The sequence below is a fragment of the Anastrepha ludens genome, chromosome 5 (genome assembly GCF_028408465.1).
Source record: "Anastrepha ludens isolate Willacy chromosome 5, idAnaLude1.1, whole genome shotgun sequence".
Lineage (NCBI taxonomy): Eukaryota > Metazoa > Arthropoda > Insecta > Diptera > Tephritidae > Anastrepha > Anastrepha ludens.
The window spans coordinates 115,004,158-115,022,724 of record NC_071501.1 but is presented as its reverse complement, the minus strand read 5'-3'; the positions used below and the strand labels follow the sequence as shown (position 1 = coordinate 115,022,724).

At 34.9% G+C, this 18,567-nt stretch overlaps 1 protein-coding gene across 3 annotated transcripts in view; it reads right to left on the bottom strand.

The window, feature by feature from the left end:
* Positions 1–17,800, bottom strand: part of LOC128864548 (protein timeless) — a 67,581-nt gene extending 49,781 nt beyond the window's left edge. Inside the window, exons 1-2 of one of the 3 annotated variants that reach the window (XM_054104257.1) lie at positions 17,413–17,800; positions 13,778–13,971 (exon numbers count right to left, since the gene is read on the bottom strand). The gene's annotated coding sequence lies outside the window, so the exon portion shown is untranslated. The remainder of the gene's footprint in view (positions 1–13,777; positions 13,972–17,412) is intronic. The other 2 variants (XM_054104254.1, XM_054104255.1) reach the window with 2 other exon arrangements.
* Positions 17,801–18,567: the final 767 nt, after the last annotated feature.

Sequence of the window (18,567 nt, the reverse complement as noted above, 5' to 3'; positions counted from 1 at the left end):
GCAACAATGAAAAGGAGAAGTGCAAGAAGACTTACTAAGTGCATATGCATGTATGTGTGTGTGTGTGTGTGGAGAGTGCATGACTTTTATGGGTGCCAAATTGGCACATATTCGTGTGTATGTCTATATTTCCGTTTAAATAAAATAAAATAGACTGTTTCTATTATTGCGCACAGCAACTGTATACAAAAAAGACGGTAATATATTCTGATGGAAATTTTTCAAAATGTAACGCAGGCTACACGAATATAACAGTCACTTAAATATATGATTGAGTGTGTGTGTGTTTGCGTTATACATACTATTTTCAAAATCGATTCAAAGAGAAAGATGAAGGAAAAGCGCGAGGAATTGTAACGAAAAAATGGTTGCTAGAAGTAGTTAACTGCCTCGCGTTGAGCGAAAGGGGCATTTCTGTAACTTGGAAGTTGAGATTTTCACTCTGAATGCCCCAAAATTACTTACGAAATAATTTTCAATTTTTAATTTTTTATTAAAAAAATTTTATTTTTAAAATATCTAACAAACCAGCAAAAAAAAAAAAGAAGATGAAGCTTAGAAGTGTCAATGTTAAAGGTTACTCTCAATGGATTTCTCTTAGTCCCTTATTTAAATGAGAACTCTAAGCACGTTTTGATAAAGTTGTTGTTTATATTTTAATAGTACTGGTACTCTTTTGAAACAGTTTTTTTACAAAACAACTTCTTCTCAGATAACAACATTCTAGCTCTTCAAGATTTCTTACTTGCGTAGCCTCAGTATGACACAAAAGTCTCGTCTCAACAGTATTGAGTGTTGTCGCTCAGCGACTCAACGGGGAGAGTGTTGCTATTAGATCAAATAAGCATCGCATGTAAATAGCGCAATTTGTTGAGAATTGCATACTTATAGGCGAGGCATACACATAATGCTTCGAATAATTTCAAAAGCGAGCAAGAGGAGAGCCAAGTATTCGCCCATGGTGAAACAATTTTTAGAGGTGTGCCATTTAGCATACCGTTATTCGGCTCTCAGTATTTCAAAAAAACAAAAACTGAGACTGTTAAGGATATACGAAAAAAATCAACCAATGGCATTCCGTTGCCGTCTGAACAACGACTGATTGGACGAGTGTGTGAATGCATGTGAAATGATCGTGCAGAACTCGGCTGCCGAATACCCAAGTAACGTGACGTGACAGCCAAAGATCCTCTTATAGTTTTCTTTTTTACCCATAGTTAAAGAGCAAACCTGGTAAATCTACTATCCTTGGTATTCCCCAGCTTATTTGGAGCGCACTAATCATAACGAATAAATATTTTTCTCCTCAAAGGGTATTAGACTAGTGAATAATCCATCGACTGCCCTCAACTTTTGCCTGTGTTAAGTTGAGGGAGAGTTAGTGGCAAAATACACCTCCTACATACAGCCTTCCTATATAACTTTGAATCACTAAAGAATAAGAATGAATGAAGAATAAATAAAATAAAGTTTGCTCGTAGGAAATTGCCACAAAAATTCGATGACTTTTGATGAAAACAATTTTTTTCATAAAAATTGATAAAGCGAAATTGCTCAATAATACCGCTTTTAAGGTAAGTATTTTGTGGAAATTGGCAGTAGCATGGAAAATAATCTATCAACAATTCATTACAAAAGAGGCCATCTATTGTTCAGTACATATCTGTATGTGCTTTGGACAGTTAAAAGGGACTTATCACACGAATATTTCACATTTTTAGCAATTCTTATACAAAATGAGCCATTTGCAATTGGTTTTCAGCTGCATAATTTTTTTTCTTACTTCACTTCACTCGTCAAAGTTAGGCCAAATTAGATTGGCAAAAGGTAAATACACTCAGTACAAAAGAGAAGTATAAAAATGTATGAAAATCTTATGGAACTGGCCACTCGAGGGTTTTCGGAGTTTCTTACGGTCTTAAATATAAATATAAAAAAAAAAATTAAAAAGGAAGTTTCCGGAAAAGGTTAATTGTTTGTGAACCAGTTTAAATAATTTATAAATATTCATACATGTAAATAAAAGTGAGTGAATTTACTTATCTTGTTATTTAGTCGAAAGTATTTGGGTTCATTAAATGATAACGAACTGCACGAGTTTTGTTTGCCCATGAATAGAAATATAGAATATGGAATAGAAAAAAAATAGGTACAATTAAGCACGCAATATAGTTACGAGTGTATGAGTGATGCGCTGTAATAACTTTCATGAAGGCGGATATTGCTTTGGTAGCAGTTTTTCGTAAAAGAAGATATGTATATCCGGTTTCAGTGGCATTTACTTGAAACAATGTTGACGAAAATGATGATGCAAATATTCGTCTACATAAAATTGGTGAAGAAAAAATTTAATTAGAATAGGAATTTATTACGAAAGTGGATTCCTTATGGGAAAATAATTTTCGCAGCGCAATAAGATAATAAGAATGAAATTTAAAATTTAAAGGAAATTAATTTTAAGGATTGTTAGGGACTTAGGTGTCGTTTGCATTTAAGGCTCAAGTGTTAATATTTATTTTCTAAAGATTTCGCAAAAAAATTGAAACACATTGCTATGGTTGGTTGGTTGGTTGGTTAAAGTGGTGATTCTTCCAAAATCCAACTAGCGGTTCCGCACCATTTTGTTGCCACATCCTCGTTACCAACTTGTTTAACGGTTATTTACAGCATGACTATATCCAGTCTGTGCGGTTTAGGAACCTTATTAGGTTGTTGACGTCTAAGCCAGACAGTTGTTCGAGATTCTCGAACAGCGGTCGGCCCAGGGTTAACATTCTGTCCTTACATAGGGCAGGGCATTTCCAGAGGAAATGGAAGATTGACTCCTTTTTCTCCGGTTGTTTACAACTATGAAAGTATGTGTTGTGAGGGATACCCATTTTGGTTGCCTGTTCTCCGATAGACCAAAAGCCAGTTATGACTGCCGTTAGTCTCCAGGCGTCCCGTCGTTTCATGCTTATTAATGTCGACGATTGCTTGAGGTTGTAGGTGGGCCATAACATTCTGCTAATTTTGCATTTCGTCTGGGCTTTCCACCTACAATCCGCGATTCGAAGGTATTTTTGGGAAATTGCATTCTTGACTGTACCTAATGGTGTGAATACCGATTCTGCAAGAACGTTGTTCTTGCCAATTTATCTGATTTTTCATTACCTTCAGTGCTCCGCTGTCCCGAGACCCAGATTAAATTAACTTTATGGTTTACGCTCAAGATGGTGAGGCTATTCCTACTTTGTTCCACCACTTTAAAAGTTGTAGTAGCCGAACCCAGTGCCTGAATTGCAGCTTGGCTATCCGAAAGAATAGCGATATTGCCCTTAAAAGAGAAATCTCTGATTAGTAGCCTACAGGCTTCCCCAATTGCCAGTACTTCCGCCTGGAAGACACTGCTGGTATTAGGGAGACGCACAGATTTCTCCATTTTAAGTATGTGAGAATATATACCAGCTCCAACACCGCAGCCCATTTTACTGCCATCTGTATAGACTGTAGTGTCGAAATTGTTTAGAGAGAGTCCCTTATTCCATTCTTCCTTAGATGGAAAGAGAGTGGCAAAATTCCTATTGACAGTTACCGTCGGGACGATGTAGTTAGTTCTCACCGAGATTAACTGAGTTTGTCGCAATAATAGACTAACACATTGCTTTGCTTAAATAAAAAAATACAATAAATAAATATTGAAATCACTGAAATCCCTAAAGTCCCCTGTATAAGCATTATAAAATGTGGCGTAGATTTAATCGTCCCCTTTTTTTTTAAATAACTTTTTTATTATATAAAAAAACAAATGATTTTGAAATCTTTATTTTGACCTTCACCCGCCCCATTGACTGTCCGTTTTCATGCGCAGCAGTCCAATTAAAAATATGTGCATACTTAGGCACCAGATGTTATAAAATAATTGCAAACTCTTACCGCTGTACAAAACTTACATATGCACAAGCATACTGCATGCATGCGCATACCTACTACTAATACATACACATAAAATTTTTCTTATTCGAACTTAATATGATGATGAAGGCCCCAATTCCATTTTCGTTTTAGCATGGGGAACCAAGAGTTTGCCCCACTCTGTTCTGATTGGCCAAAAACACACTTATCCAGTGGTTGGAGTTGATCGGTAATGAGACAAGAGAAGTTGATGAGCTCCACATTGTTCAATATTGCTTGTTCAATGATTCGAATACTCAAGTGGCTCGCATGTCCGTGAGGAAATGCTTTGAAGCAAATGTGCATAATCACCCCATAACAAAAAAAATATGGCGTAAATATGAACACTCTTCTGTGTATCAGTGAGAGTGAGATCTGTATAAATTCAACGAAATCCTGCTGGGTCATTAATAACTGCACGTGAGAGTAGTTGAGAATGTAGACAGAGAGAGAGAGTAGTGAATAGTGACATTTTATTTGGTTTTCCTGCGATGAGGCAGTCACAAAATTGAACACATAACAAAACGATGTTTACTTTCCGAAGATATGAACTTTGATAATAATTGGGATGTTTTTAAACTGGCGGAAAATAACTGTTAGTTTTCATCCGAGAGACGAACCAACACATTTTAATACTTTTTAGTTTTTCTACACTGACCATAGGTGCGCTAAGAGCGTTTGTTCGGAATTTCCCCATGTTCATATTTACCCCACCTAACCCTACTGTGTACATATGCAGTAATTTGAGCTTTCTATAATTTTTAATTAATTAATTAAGAATTATTATTTATATTAAATTACTTTAATTTATTTATTTAATTGCAACTGGTAAGTACTTGGAAACGTAAAACTTCATTTTTCAAAAAAAATGTCACAGTGTATTTATACAAATATGTATTTACATATATCGTATGTGCCTTGTAGAGATAAGAGCGACCTAATGTCCGTAAGCAAGTTAACTAAACAGTTGGCACCGAAGTTGTTGCGGTGCTTGATTTTCGGTTATCGGCGATGTTTGGAGGCGTTTATTTTTCTTATAGATTTTCAAAACACAATACCTAATATTGAGAAAAAATTTATCGGATTCGCACACAACTCGGTGCTCTGGGGTTTTTAGAGTCGCAGATTATGATATGTATTCACTTTCTTAAAATTGAAAATAGTGAATTTAATATAGCCGACAAATTAAAAAAAAAAAAAATAGTGCAAAATAGTATTAATATTTAATTTTTTAAATGTTAAATCTAATTTTATATTTTATTTGTCTTATTATTTTTAATTGTCTAATTAGTTGGGAAATTTGATGCCAGATTCCTAATTACCAACCCAGCATACCCCCTAGTGACCAATTTCATGAGAATCTGAAAAATGTTTATACTTTTCTTTTGCACTGATTTTATTTACTTTTTTTCCAGGCCAACTTTGAGTATAAAGTGAATTAAAAAAATTATGAAAAATTATGATATTATCAGTTTGTCTCATTGCAAAGGGCACATCATTCTATGTATAAGAACTGCTGAAAATGTGAAATATTCGTGTGATAAGTCCCTTTTAACTGTCCAAAGCACATACAGATATAGGTATATTGGACCTCTTTTGTAATGAGCTGCTCAAAGCTTATTTTCAATTCTGCTGTCAATTTTCCAGAAGCACAAAAAAGGTAGATATTGTCGAGGAATTTCATTTTATAATTTTTTATGAAAAAAAAGTTTTACAAACTGCTATCAAATTTTTTTGGAAGTTTCAGACGAGCATTCTTTATTTTATGCATTATTGACACAAAGTTAGAAAAAAGGCTGGAGCTGTATTTTGCCGCCAACATTCCCATCACCTAACACAGGCCGCAGTTAATTGGTTATAGACTTTGAGGAGATAAATATGTTTTCTTCATGTTACTATTAACGAGACAATACAAAGCGCTAGTCGAAGACACATACATATGTACGTAGACTATTGATGCACACAAATCTTATGATGAGAAGGCTGCCAAGTAAAGATGAATCTATCCAAAGTCGGCTTAACCGTCAATCACCAGCAGATCTTGCAAAATCTATGTAGTTAATTGTCAACTAATTATATTTCTCTTCTTCATTTTTTTTTTTTAAGTTTTATTTGTGTATATTTCTTCTTAATGAGCTTGAGGGCATTGGCCTCAATATCACTCTCATTCCATCTCTTTGTAAACAAAATTACTTATTGGCTAACGAGAGGTGTATTTATGTAAAAAAAAAAAAAACAAATAAATAAATAAAAAAACAATAAAAAAAATATAAAATAAAAAACAAATTATAATATAATATTACTAATGTTTAGTGCACTCAAAATAAACTGAAAATTGCTTGACTTTCCTCTTGGTTGGCGTTTGAAATCATTCACCTATAAGTATGCAATTCTCAACATATTGCGCTATTTCACGTCATCTATACTAATATTATAAAGAGGAAAACTTTGTTTGTTTGTTTGTTTGTTTGGTTGTAATGAATAGGCTCAAAAACTACTGGACCGATTTTAAAAATTCTTTCACCATTCGAAAGCTACATCATCCACGAGTAACATGGATTATATTTTATTTTGGAAATAGGGCTCGAGATATAGGTCAAAACGTGGACCCGGGTAACCTTTGGTTGTGTATGTAATATACAATATGGGTATCAAATGAAAGCTGTTGATAAGTGCTTTAATACGGGGAAATTTTCATACCTATTGATGACTAGGGTCTGGAAATATATGCCAAAACGTGGACCCGCCGTGTCTTTGCACCGAATTAAACCAAACTTACACACATTGTTAAGGAGGTATTGAAGATGGTTTCCGTATAGTTTGGATACCTATTGGTAGATAGGGTCAAAACGTGGACCCGGGTAACCTTCGGATGTGTATGTACAATATGGGTATCAAATGGAAGCTGTTAGTGAATGCTTTAGCTCAGAGTATTTCCATCCGCTCCGTGACTAGGGTCTCGAGATAGAGAGCAAATGAGACCTAGAATGTGTTTGTACAATATGGATATCAAATGACAGCTGTTAATATGTGCTTTAATACGGGGTAATTTTCATACCTATTGATGACTAGGGTCTCGAAATATATGCCAAAACATGGACCCGCCGTGTCTTTGAACCGAATTAAACCAAACTTACACACATTGTTAAGTAGGTATTGAAGATGATTTCTGTATAGTTTGAATACTTATTGGTAGATAGAGTCTCGAGATATAGGTCAAAACGTGGACCCGGGTAACCTTCGGACGTGTATGTACAATATGGGTATCAAATGAAAGCTGTTGGTGAATGCTTTAGTACATAGTATTTTTCATGCCGCTCCGTGACTGGGGTCTCGAGATATAGGTCAAAACGTGGACCCGGGTAACCTTTGGTTGTGTATGTACAATATGGGTATCAAATGAAAGCTGTTGATAAGTGCTTTAATACGGGGTAATTTTCATACCTATTGATGACTAGGGTCTCGAAATATATGCCAAAACGTGGACCCGCCGTGTCTTTGCACCGAATTAAACCAAACTTACGCACATTGTTAAGTAAGTATTGAAAATGGGTTTCGTAAAGTTTGGTTGTAATTCGGAGCACTGGCAACGGGTACAGCGTTCTTTTGAACCAGCCATAATGTCGCTTACTTTTTTAACGCTTGGGGCGGAACTGAACTGTCAAATTGACAGTGTGAGTTACAATGTGTCAATATTTCTTTCTGATTTAGATGCCATAAGGAAAAAACGTAAGTGCAACATGTAAAAATTGTTTGTAAATTTTTTTGGAGTGGATTTTGGAACAGTGAATAATTTCTTACGAAATTTGAGAATTTAATGTGAAATCCGAATGAAATTATGTGTTCGTGGAAAACAAATTTTTTTCGTTTTTTTTTTTGAAAAATATAAATGAATAATGGTTAAAAAAGCTCCAATGCTTAATAAAACATATAAATTGAAACGAAAAATTCATGGATGATCAGGAAAAAAAACGATTGTTTATTCATATGCGTTGATTTGAAATTTAAAAACAATTTTCTTTTTTCCTGATTTTCAATTTATATTTTATATTTACTCAAAAACAAATAGAAAAACAAAAAATATTGTTTATGCCAAAGCGCTTGAATAAAGAATAAAGAAATAAATAATATGAAAATCATATATTTTCTGTTCTAAACTATATCTATTCTATTTTAGTGTGCCCAGCGAAGGGTACATAATAAATTGGAAATAAAATTCAAACAAAACTGCAATACCGTGACCCATTAGTCAATACCATTGGCCCATATGCGGTAAAATGTTAAAAGGAAAATTTTTATTTTCATAAATACCGACGTTAATGTAAATATAAAAGCTCGGCCAAACACACGCGCCATTTTTTTTTTTTTTTTAATGTTTTCTTATATATTTTCCCTTTAAACTCTTTAAATTTATTTAACTAATAAAGAATTAGAAAAATTTAAACAAAACCTATACATACATCCAATATTCATGCACATATTTCTATGCCAAAATCATTAAGAATTTGCATTCACAAAAAAATCCCAAAGTATGTATGCCTGTCAAAATATCCACCTGCTTTCGATTGCGCCTACATAGGCATAACTTCCGCTGATGATAAACAAAACACGCCCCTTTTTCAGGGATCAGCAAACGTATTTTACATCTGTTTTTGATATACTCTCGTAAGTAGTAACACAAATCCTGAGCACGTGCCTCGTATTTTACTCACATTAAATGCAGCCGCTACTACACATGCATGTCCTAGACGACTTATACAATACCAGAAAATCGGCATATTTCTACCTGTCAATCACAGTTTGTTTGTATGCCTGCGCTGACTGCGAAATCCATACTCCCATCAATCAATGTCAGAAAAATGCACGCCAATGCAATGTGAGTGGGTGTCTGCAGTAGTCAGAAAAGTTACGCAAAATAACAGACAATCCAATTGCCATATGGTCGTAATAAATGTTAGACATATGTGAAATTAGGACAATGTAATAAAATCGATTGGCATCTATTAAATTTTTAGTAGTCTTCTTAGTCTTTTTATTCAGTAATTTGTGTCACTCTGTTTTGGGGGAAATTTGTTTAGGCGGCTAAATTTTCGTTCTAAGACACGGCAGCATATGAACAGTCGTGTGTCATTCTGAAATACGGTAAATGGTAGCGTTGCGATACTACAACTTTATAGAAATATATGTATGTGTATGTGTGCAGGCGAGTATAGGCACAAATATGTACATATAAAATCAGCGATAGAGCGACTCAAATTTCAATTAACCGTTACTATGTATTCTCATATTCTCATCTATCGAAAAGCTTCTCTCTGCTGGTATTCGTATAACTGTGCCGCCATCTCTCATATGCGTGTGCGTATATGTATGTATGCCTGTATTTGAATAGCAAATTCTCTACCGCTCCAGCTCAAATCTAAGGAACAAAGTAATACCTTGAATATAGCAAACCAAGTCATTTACAAATCAAAGCGTTTTCTGCCACACATTGGACTAAGGATGTTTGTAGAATATCTAGGTGAGTTACTACTACAAATATGTATTTTTCATTCATGCATTTTCTGGCATATTACATATCCATATATGCGTGCACCCATGCACACATACTTTCGGCTTTCAATTCAATAAATACCCTTGCTTGCACATTTATGTATGTATGTCGAAGTAAATGTTTCTAATCGCTTTAGATAAGTTTGGAATAATTTGAAATTCTGATGATTTTGCATTGGTGAGAGAGATAGATTTGTGCCGTACGAGTGCACCAGAATAAGTAAATTTAAAATCTATATACATTAATATGTACACGCTTATCTTTACGTAAGTTTTCTGCTAGAAACCATTTAAAGTTTTACGCGCAATATTTTTTGGGAAAATGTGCGAACCCGTTACCAATCCACGATCCCGATCCTTATTTTGTTACCAGCCTTTCAGCAAACGCCTAACTATTAAAACCTTCTCATATAATTATTTTATAAAAAAAATATTCGATTCAGTTATTAATCCCAGTCCCGACACCGGCTCATTTTCACTTCTCGACCGTGGTAATGGTTGTACGGGTCAGCCTAAGGCCTTTATGCACTGCGACCAGATTGGGCTATTGTGCACCCCTAAGTGCTTAATTTGAATTATTTAGTATTGGGAGGAATCGACCCAGCTCCTTAGCAGGGAGGGAGCATTTGTAAATCTTAATCTTCTACAGGGTGCGCCATCTTTTATGTCGCTATGAAAGCATTGAATAACTTTGAAAAAACAAACAACTGATTTTTATAAGTGAAGTATTTTTATTTGGTTTTTTGTTATTTACAACTTATTAAAACTATTTTTTGAATACAATATCAATCAAGTGGCCACCTTTATTAGCAATCACAAACTGCGATCTTTTTTCTGTGTTTGTCATCGCCTGGCGCACCGTCTTGTTGAAACCAGTAACCGTCTAAGCCTTTCTGAACATCCAGCGATATCGGTTTCCACCGACCGTTTCGTTTTCTCGATACAAATACGCTCCAATGATGGTTTGGCGCGAATGCCGGCCCAAAACAGTTACTTTCCGGTCATGCAATGGCGTTTCATGGATCTCGTGTAGATTCTCAGTTCCCCAAACGCGGCAATTTTGTTTATTCACTCTGCCAGAGAGATTAAAATGTGCCTCGTCAGTCATTAAAATTTGCTTCCAAAAATTGGGTTCAGTGTCAGCCATTCGAGCTACTGTTTGGCTGTATTTCATGCGACGTGAATGGTCTGTCGGCAATATTCTTTGTGTCACTTTATACGGAAAAAAATTTAAATCATCCTTTAAAATGCGCCGCATTGTGGTTTCACTAACGCCAAAATGCTGACCGCGACGACGATACGACACTGTTAGCGCCTGGACAACGCTCTCCCTCACTGCTTCAAGAAATTCATCTTGAAGACGTTCCATGTCTTGGTCGTTGATGAGCGGCATGTTGACGATCTCCTACTGTCCCGTGCTCAAAAAACCTCAACACCAAACGACGAATAGTCAGACGGTGCCTATTTGCCGCGATACCTTTTGCGATATGCGCGTTGAGTTAGAAGAATAGAACGACTATTTTCGATGTGTAGCGTCATTATTTCAGCGCTTTGTTTCGGTGTAAAGCGGTCCATGTTTATTGAAGTAGATCGGTTGGTAAATAACAAAGTTATTCAGCGTTTACAGACCGACATAAAAGATGGCGCACCCTGTAGTAGGTACGAACCCAGGATTTTGTAACGTCTGTAACCTAATGTTTTTCTGTGACCAGAACCTGCATAAACTAGTGGTAGATAGTTCTATGTTATTGAAATGTTATTGCCGGCAAAGTGGCTTGTAAGTGCTCCATAGAGTAATCTAAGGTTCTTTTTGTTTAGGGTTGGAGCAGATTTTGCTCTGTTGGTATTAAAGTTCAGGAACTTTTTGGAGTGTTTAAGGCCGTTTGTGCCATTCCAGTATTCTTTGGTTTTTATTTGGGTCCATTTTTTTCGTTTTTTGCGTTAGGTTAATTTTGTTAAAGCCGAAACCTATTTAAGGCTTTAAAGACTGATTGACTGGCCGAAAGTATTTTATTTTTTTACTTTTTTCGAACCCTCCTTTGGATACGATTTGCACTGTTTCCATTACGGCGAAAAGCTACGCATGGAAAATTGTGGTATCTGTTAAATATTTGTGTGCTCTAGGCCCCACTATTCCTGCTCCTACCCCCTGGAGCGTTTTGGATCCATATGTATGTATACCATTTTACGAGTTATCATGTAGCCATGTTGGGCTAATGTTCCACTCTTACCTATGTATATTCATTAGCTAAACAGCTCAACTACAAATACGCTTACGTAAACTATAGAATAGATCATTAACAGTCACGTGGAAATGTGGATAGCTTCACAATTACATGCAAATGAATAAACATACATACATTCACAAATGCAATTTGTTCGTGGAAATTTACGTTATTTCGACTTACGTGCGGCTAATACATTTATTACGACGGAATATTATGATAGCCAGTTACGTTGAAATGTATATTTTCTTTAGAGGTTCGAGTACACTTTTTGTAAAAACAAGTAAGAGTTTATTGATGAATTACATAAAATACAGTCATATCGCACATCCAGAAGTGAGGATAAGAACATTTCAGCAGCTGTCACACATAGATAGGAATTGTAAATGGAATGCCAACGTGCAAAACTAAATTCAGTGAATACGAATAGATAAAATCAATTTTGAGCCAAAATAATGTATATCCGAATATTGCCGATAATACTGAAAATCTAAGTGATAATTTTTGGTAACACAATTTTAATTTTTCAAAAGTTGGAAAGAAAAGAAAAATTTAGTTTAGTTCACTCTACCGCTGATGTTAATTGAATCTGAGTCAAGAATCAGGTGGCAGTGGTCGAATGGTCAACATGAATCACAAAATGTAGTATTCAGTTTCTATTACCATAACGGCCTCCGTCGTCTTATTCCTCCACCTCTTTCTGACGCTGAACTTCATTCTGACGTTTCATCTGTGTTCAGCAATGATACCTTGGGTAATGGAAAAATGTTCATATTGATAACACCGGCTTTTCTTGGTTACATTCATTACTAATAGAGACTCAAAAAACTCTGAATTTCTAATTTTTGAGCTTTACAAAAATTGCGAAGCTTTTGGACCATTCAAAACCATGTTTCTTTAACTGTGTTAACATTTCTGTACAGTACGATTTGGCAAATCATCATGAAACGTTTCTGGCATTAAGAAAAACGCTTCCGAATTGTCAAAAATTTACTGTGAAGAAAAAAAATAAATCTGGCCTCGACGTTCATAGAGCACTGGCGGCTTCGTCTGTCCTTGTTTCCTTTGAAACGAGGAAGGAACTGGCGTTGTGGCGAATAGCGCGCGCTAACGAGCCAAGCTGACTGAGTTTTTGTTTCAAAACATATGCCGGATATATTCAAAAAATAAATGCCATGAAATTATCTACCAGATTATAGAAGTCTGGGGAAAAAGAAATCCATTATTTTCAGGATAGATAGTCGATAGTGATATGATCTTGTAAAGTATCGATCAAATAATTTAAAGTTTATATCGATGTCAAGGAGACGTTTCACATTAAAAAAAAAAGTTCTTTGTTGTTTTTTATTTGTTTCATTCAGTGGTGAGTTACAGGCTGTTTTATTTTAAACTGCAACAAAGAGAAAATTATGTACATTTTACAGTTTTTGTTTTATAAAGGCGAAAATGAAAGTCAAACCGCTGAAATTGTGAGTGGTGTTTATGGTGCCGCTGCTGTGACGGCTAATTACATGTAATTTTGGTTTCGTGGGTTCCGTTCGGGCATTTTTTACGTTACAGAAAATATCGATAAAATCACACAAATAATCGAAGTTTACCAGCATGTTAGTAGTCGTAGCATCACCCAGGAGCTATAAAACAAATTCTCAAATTCTCAAAAATTTTACGCGAAAATAATGGATTTCTTTTTCCTCAACCTAATAATAAACAAAAATTGATTCAAACAATATTTTTGATTCGTATTATCATTTTAAGTTCTAAAGCTCTTGAAAGAACACCTGATAGAATGTGGCGCAAAATTAATCATCCTATTTTGGTTTTGAATTAATTGTCTACTAAGTAAAAAAGCAATATTTTAAGTGATGGAAAGTTCTCATGCTCTAAAAAAACACCCCATACAAGGTGGCGCAAAATGAATCATCCGGTTTTTTTTTTCATTCAAAATAATTATTTAAGCAGTACCGTATTTTTATGTTCACGGCTATATATATGACAGGTGTGAATGAATTTTATATAATTTAAAGCAGAAATGCATTCAAAAACTGAATTCCAATTACTGTACAACTTACCTTTTATGTAAATATGTATAAGCTCTCAAATAGCCTTATTTTCCTCTTCTCGTCACTTGTTGATTTGGTTATTCAAAGGTTATTTTTTGTGTACAATCAATGTCTATTGTTTTTTAATTTCTATTTTTTTTTTTTATTAAGTGCTTCTTTTTACGCGTAAACGTGAAGCCAAACGTTCATTCAGTCAAAAACTTCTATTCAGAAATATGTAAATTGAAATTATGATTAGCATACGCGGACTTATGTATGTGCATATGTTTGATATTATTTCCGAAATGGATCGATTCAGAAATTGCAACCAAACTGCTTTGATTTGTGTTCGTGGTGTTGAGGTGGCGAGGGTAAAAAGCTCTGCGGCGCTCAGAGAAGCACAGAGTGTGTAAGTGTTTGGCAATCGTTAGTGCCTTTTTTTTTGTATTTTTACTCAATACGATTTGCATTTTTATATTAGTCTGCTTTCTTATAAATAAATTAGTCTGCTGCAAGCAATCGTATTAAATAAATATCGTTAATAGTGTCAAAGTGGTTGCAAAAGCTTTTCACAACTGCTATTATTACTATTTTCTTTTGATTCTGGATAAGTTAATTTTTTTATTTGTTTTTTCTTTTGTAACTGTTTAAATTTCTTCGTATTTTCCATTTGAACGTTCGGTTGTGCAACGTTCAACTGTTTAAATTTTTAACTGCATAAGTCTATAGCAGTTTTCATTCCCTAATTTATATATAGTCACATACCCATGCTCCCACTACCAACAACACACTTTTCCTTACTTATTCTCTCCTTACCACTCCTGTTTATATTCTCACATATCTTCTTCACGTTTCTTAATTTACTCCCTTACTAACTGAACCGATCTATTTCTTTTTGCTACATAACAATAACAACAATTTACATTTTGACTCTCATTGTTAGTTTTTACGTTCATATTTGTTAACTTAGTTGTAAGAATTATGAAACCTTGGAATCAATAATAAAGCTACCTTCGAAAAGGACCGATAATTATTATATATTTTTCTTAGCAAATATCAAATGTTTCAGGAGTTTCAGGGAATTCGCGATGTTTGGTACTAACTAGTGCTCACAGAGCACGTTTTTCAACACGACGCAGCGACCTACTTATGCAAACCGATCATAAAATTTTGCTTACCGACACTGCAAAGCGCCGCCGAAAGGCCCATTATCGGAGTTGAACAACGAAGGAGAGAAGCTTTTCCAACAAAGTAGAGAATGGGCGAATCTCATGAATCGTCAGCATTCAACTAGCTAATAAAAAAAGCTCAAAAAAGTTCCACCAGAAAGTTTAGTATCGAACTGGAAGTTTCAAAACTAGGGATCACAATTCATACAACCTATGGCAGAGTGTGGAAGTGAATTTCGCAAATAGTGATAATAGCAAAATTCACAGTGATGTAGCCAAAACACACAAGGTGTCGATCGAGTTTATCTTATATGACGCAAAATTAATCATCCATTTTTTTTAATAACTTTTTACTAAATGAAAAAAAAATGATTTTGAGTAATGGAAATCATTATTTAATTGCTTATCTGTTCGTATATTGCAATTGTCTAGTTAACAAGTTTCAAATTTGATTGACATACGACGCCATTTAGAAAAATTATAGATCTTCCGATAGGATGATTAATTTTGCGCCATCTAGTATTAAAAATAAAAAAGAAATAATTGGCACGTATGCTTCTGTTAGGTTTTTGGCTTTTCCTCCTATTTATGATGTGCGTCTTGATGTTGTTCCACAAAATGGGGAGCCATCTTGTGTTAAATGACTAAAATAAAGTAAATATGGTAGAGAAATTAGCTTGACATTAGGAAAGATATCCGACGGTTAATTTCGTTTTGTGCAATTTACTACTTTATTTTGACATTAGAAACGAGAATGCGAGCTTCTGTTCAATTGTATATTTATTGATTGCAGATGCTCCTTCGGGTTTGATCAACCTTTTTCCAAGCATCTACGAGTCAAGTTTTTCAATTCAGAAATTGAACCAATTGCAGCGTTGCTCTATTGGTAAACTCGATTGATTGATTCTCAAAGGTGTCACTTTGAAGTGAGAAGAATTTAGTTACCTTAAAATGTTCACTCTACCGCTAAAGGCAGGTTAATTGAAACTGAATTAAGCATAAGGAGGTAGTGGTCGAATGGTCAGTATAAATCACAAAATGTTGTATTCAGTTTCTATTACCATAACGGCCTCCGTCGTCTTATTCCTCCACCTCTTTCTAACGCTGAACTTCATTCTGACGTTTCATCTGTTCTCAGCAATGATATCGTGGGTAATGGAAAAAATAATACCGGTCTTTCTTGGTTACGTTACCAATAAATGGAAAAATATTTTGTTTGGTCAAAATTTGATTTTGTCGAAGCCAGAACAATTTTTAAGAAAATTTACTTATTATACATATCAAAGCTCTATTTTAAAATACAATCAGACATGGAAGTGTTTTTATTTCAGAAACAATAGTTTATAAAACAAGACGGCGCAAAATTAATCACCCTATCGAAAGTCTTATAACTTTTGCAAATGGCGTCGTACGTAAATCATATAAGCATATGGCACTTGTGAAGTAGACAGCTGCAGTACACAAACAGACAAGCAATGGAGCGCGTAAAGGTCAAAATAGATATTTATATCACTCAAAATCATGTTTTCTTTTTTAGTATAAAAGTTATTTAAAAAACAAACCTAAAAATACAATATAATAAATTAGTGATTTTCTTTTATTTGTATGGACTTTCTCGTATTAAACCATCAAAAGTTAAGAATGAATAATTTGTTGCTTTTCGATGCGTAGCTTAGAACAACAAACCAGTAAAAAAGTATTTTTGTAGACCTATGTAGCTTAACTCATTTAAGTTTGACTGGGAACAGACCCACTAAATTAGTTGTGATTCGTGAACAGAGTGGTTTAACTTAACCAAGGAACATCATTCAGCCAAATTGACGAGGAACTTTAAACTCGATATATATAAATGTGTGTATGTACTGGCATATACTAAGGAGTATGTAAATATATATTCCATTCCACATTCTTATATGTTGCAAGTTCTCAAATCCGATTTTGATCGAAAGTAATAAAATATGATCTTTTTAAAGCAAAAATCGGTTTCGGTCAGATGCTAATGCATATTTATTTATATAACTGTTCTTGGAACACTTAATTATCTTGCATTTGCTTTCGTCTTTTTTATGCATTTATTCTTAAGCTTTTAAGTTGTAGTTCCAGTTCCTTACCGAATTGTTTTTATTTTTATTTTTCTTACTAAGTCGACTGCTATAATTGGGGCTTAAAGCGAGATTTGCATTTTCCAAAGCTATTTCTAATGTTTGTTGTTTTTTAGTTGCACATTTTTTTTAATATCCGGAATGTTTATTTTTCTATTTGTTGTTAAATCTGGTTTATTTATTGTTTCTACGACGTCATTCACATATAAACAATTCTACAATGCATACATATGTACAGTATATGTATGTGAGTATGTGTGTATATGTATGTGAATACCAGAATATACTTTTCCACTTCATAACATCGGTCACATTGCCGTATAGTCTCTCTACACACTCTCTGCCTCTACCTCTGCCACCGCCTTCACCTCCGCCACCTTCTCTCAGCACTTACACAACAATTTACGAGCTAACGATCCTATTATGAATTCACTGTCGCACACGAAGTCGTGAAATGTTCTCACTCGTTACACGCAATCAATTAGAACGTTAAATCCGAAGTGTATTTGTAATGTTTTCGAATGTCCATGTAATTTCAAAATTAATCAAACTTCTTTTTTTATCTTAAGAAACTGGAGTATTAATTTCACTTCCGATTCAAGCTTAGTAAGGTCGCAGTTAAAATACACCGCTCTCTTCAATTGAATCTGTTTTTCTCTTGTTTTTTTTTTTCAATATTTGATAAATTTATATTCAATATTTTCAACTTTTGTACGCGCACGTACTTCCGTCCACGGCGATAGTTCGCGTAGTAGTGAATTAACGTCGCAGCGTTCAGAGCTATTACGGCGCCACAAATTTGCATTATCTCTCGAGCTCACATGCAATTACATGAGCCAGTACCATTGTAGACTCAACGTTCTTCGTTGTGCATTGCAAAGCTTTTACTTTTGCAAGTAGAATTGTTTCCTACCTAACAGACTCATACACATACACACACACCCTGATGCACAAGAGCTACGCAAAAATTGTCATAACAATGAGTATGGCAAAGCTTTTTGCGGTCCGCACAATCAATCGTACTGAGTACTGAGTGTGTTGATTTTCTATCCCACTTCGACTTGCGGCACGTTATGGAAAACGTTCTGTGATGCTGGCGTTGCGCCTGCTCGGCTCACGTGTACCGAACACGTGCGCACGTTTGGGTAGCTAAGTAAACTGGCTACAGCGGCAGCAGCAAATCATATACATACTCGTACTAACAAAGCTGGCTATTACTTTGTTGCTTTATGTGTTGTTGTAATGTGATAATTTTTTGTTTGTTTTCAATTACTGGTGGAGCTCGGCCGCTGGGCGGACGGCAGACGAAATTGACATTGATTGCTAGCACAGTGCGCTTAACAAAAGGTGTTTATTCAATACACAATATCAATAGGAATTCGTCGTTGTGCCGTTAACGATGCAAAGCGATAGCCGAAGTTGTAATGGCTTCGTCAATGGGTGAGGGTGGTCAGTTAGAGATTGGCACACAAGCGCTCTTGCTACATACATACGTATGTATGTGTGAATGAGAATGTTGTAGGGTGCTCTCAGCTATCACTTTCTAAAT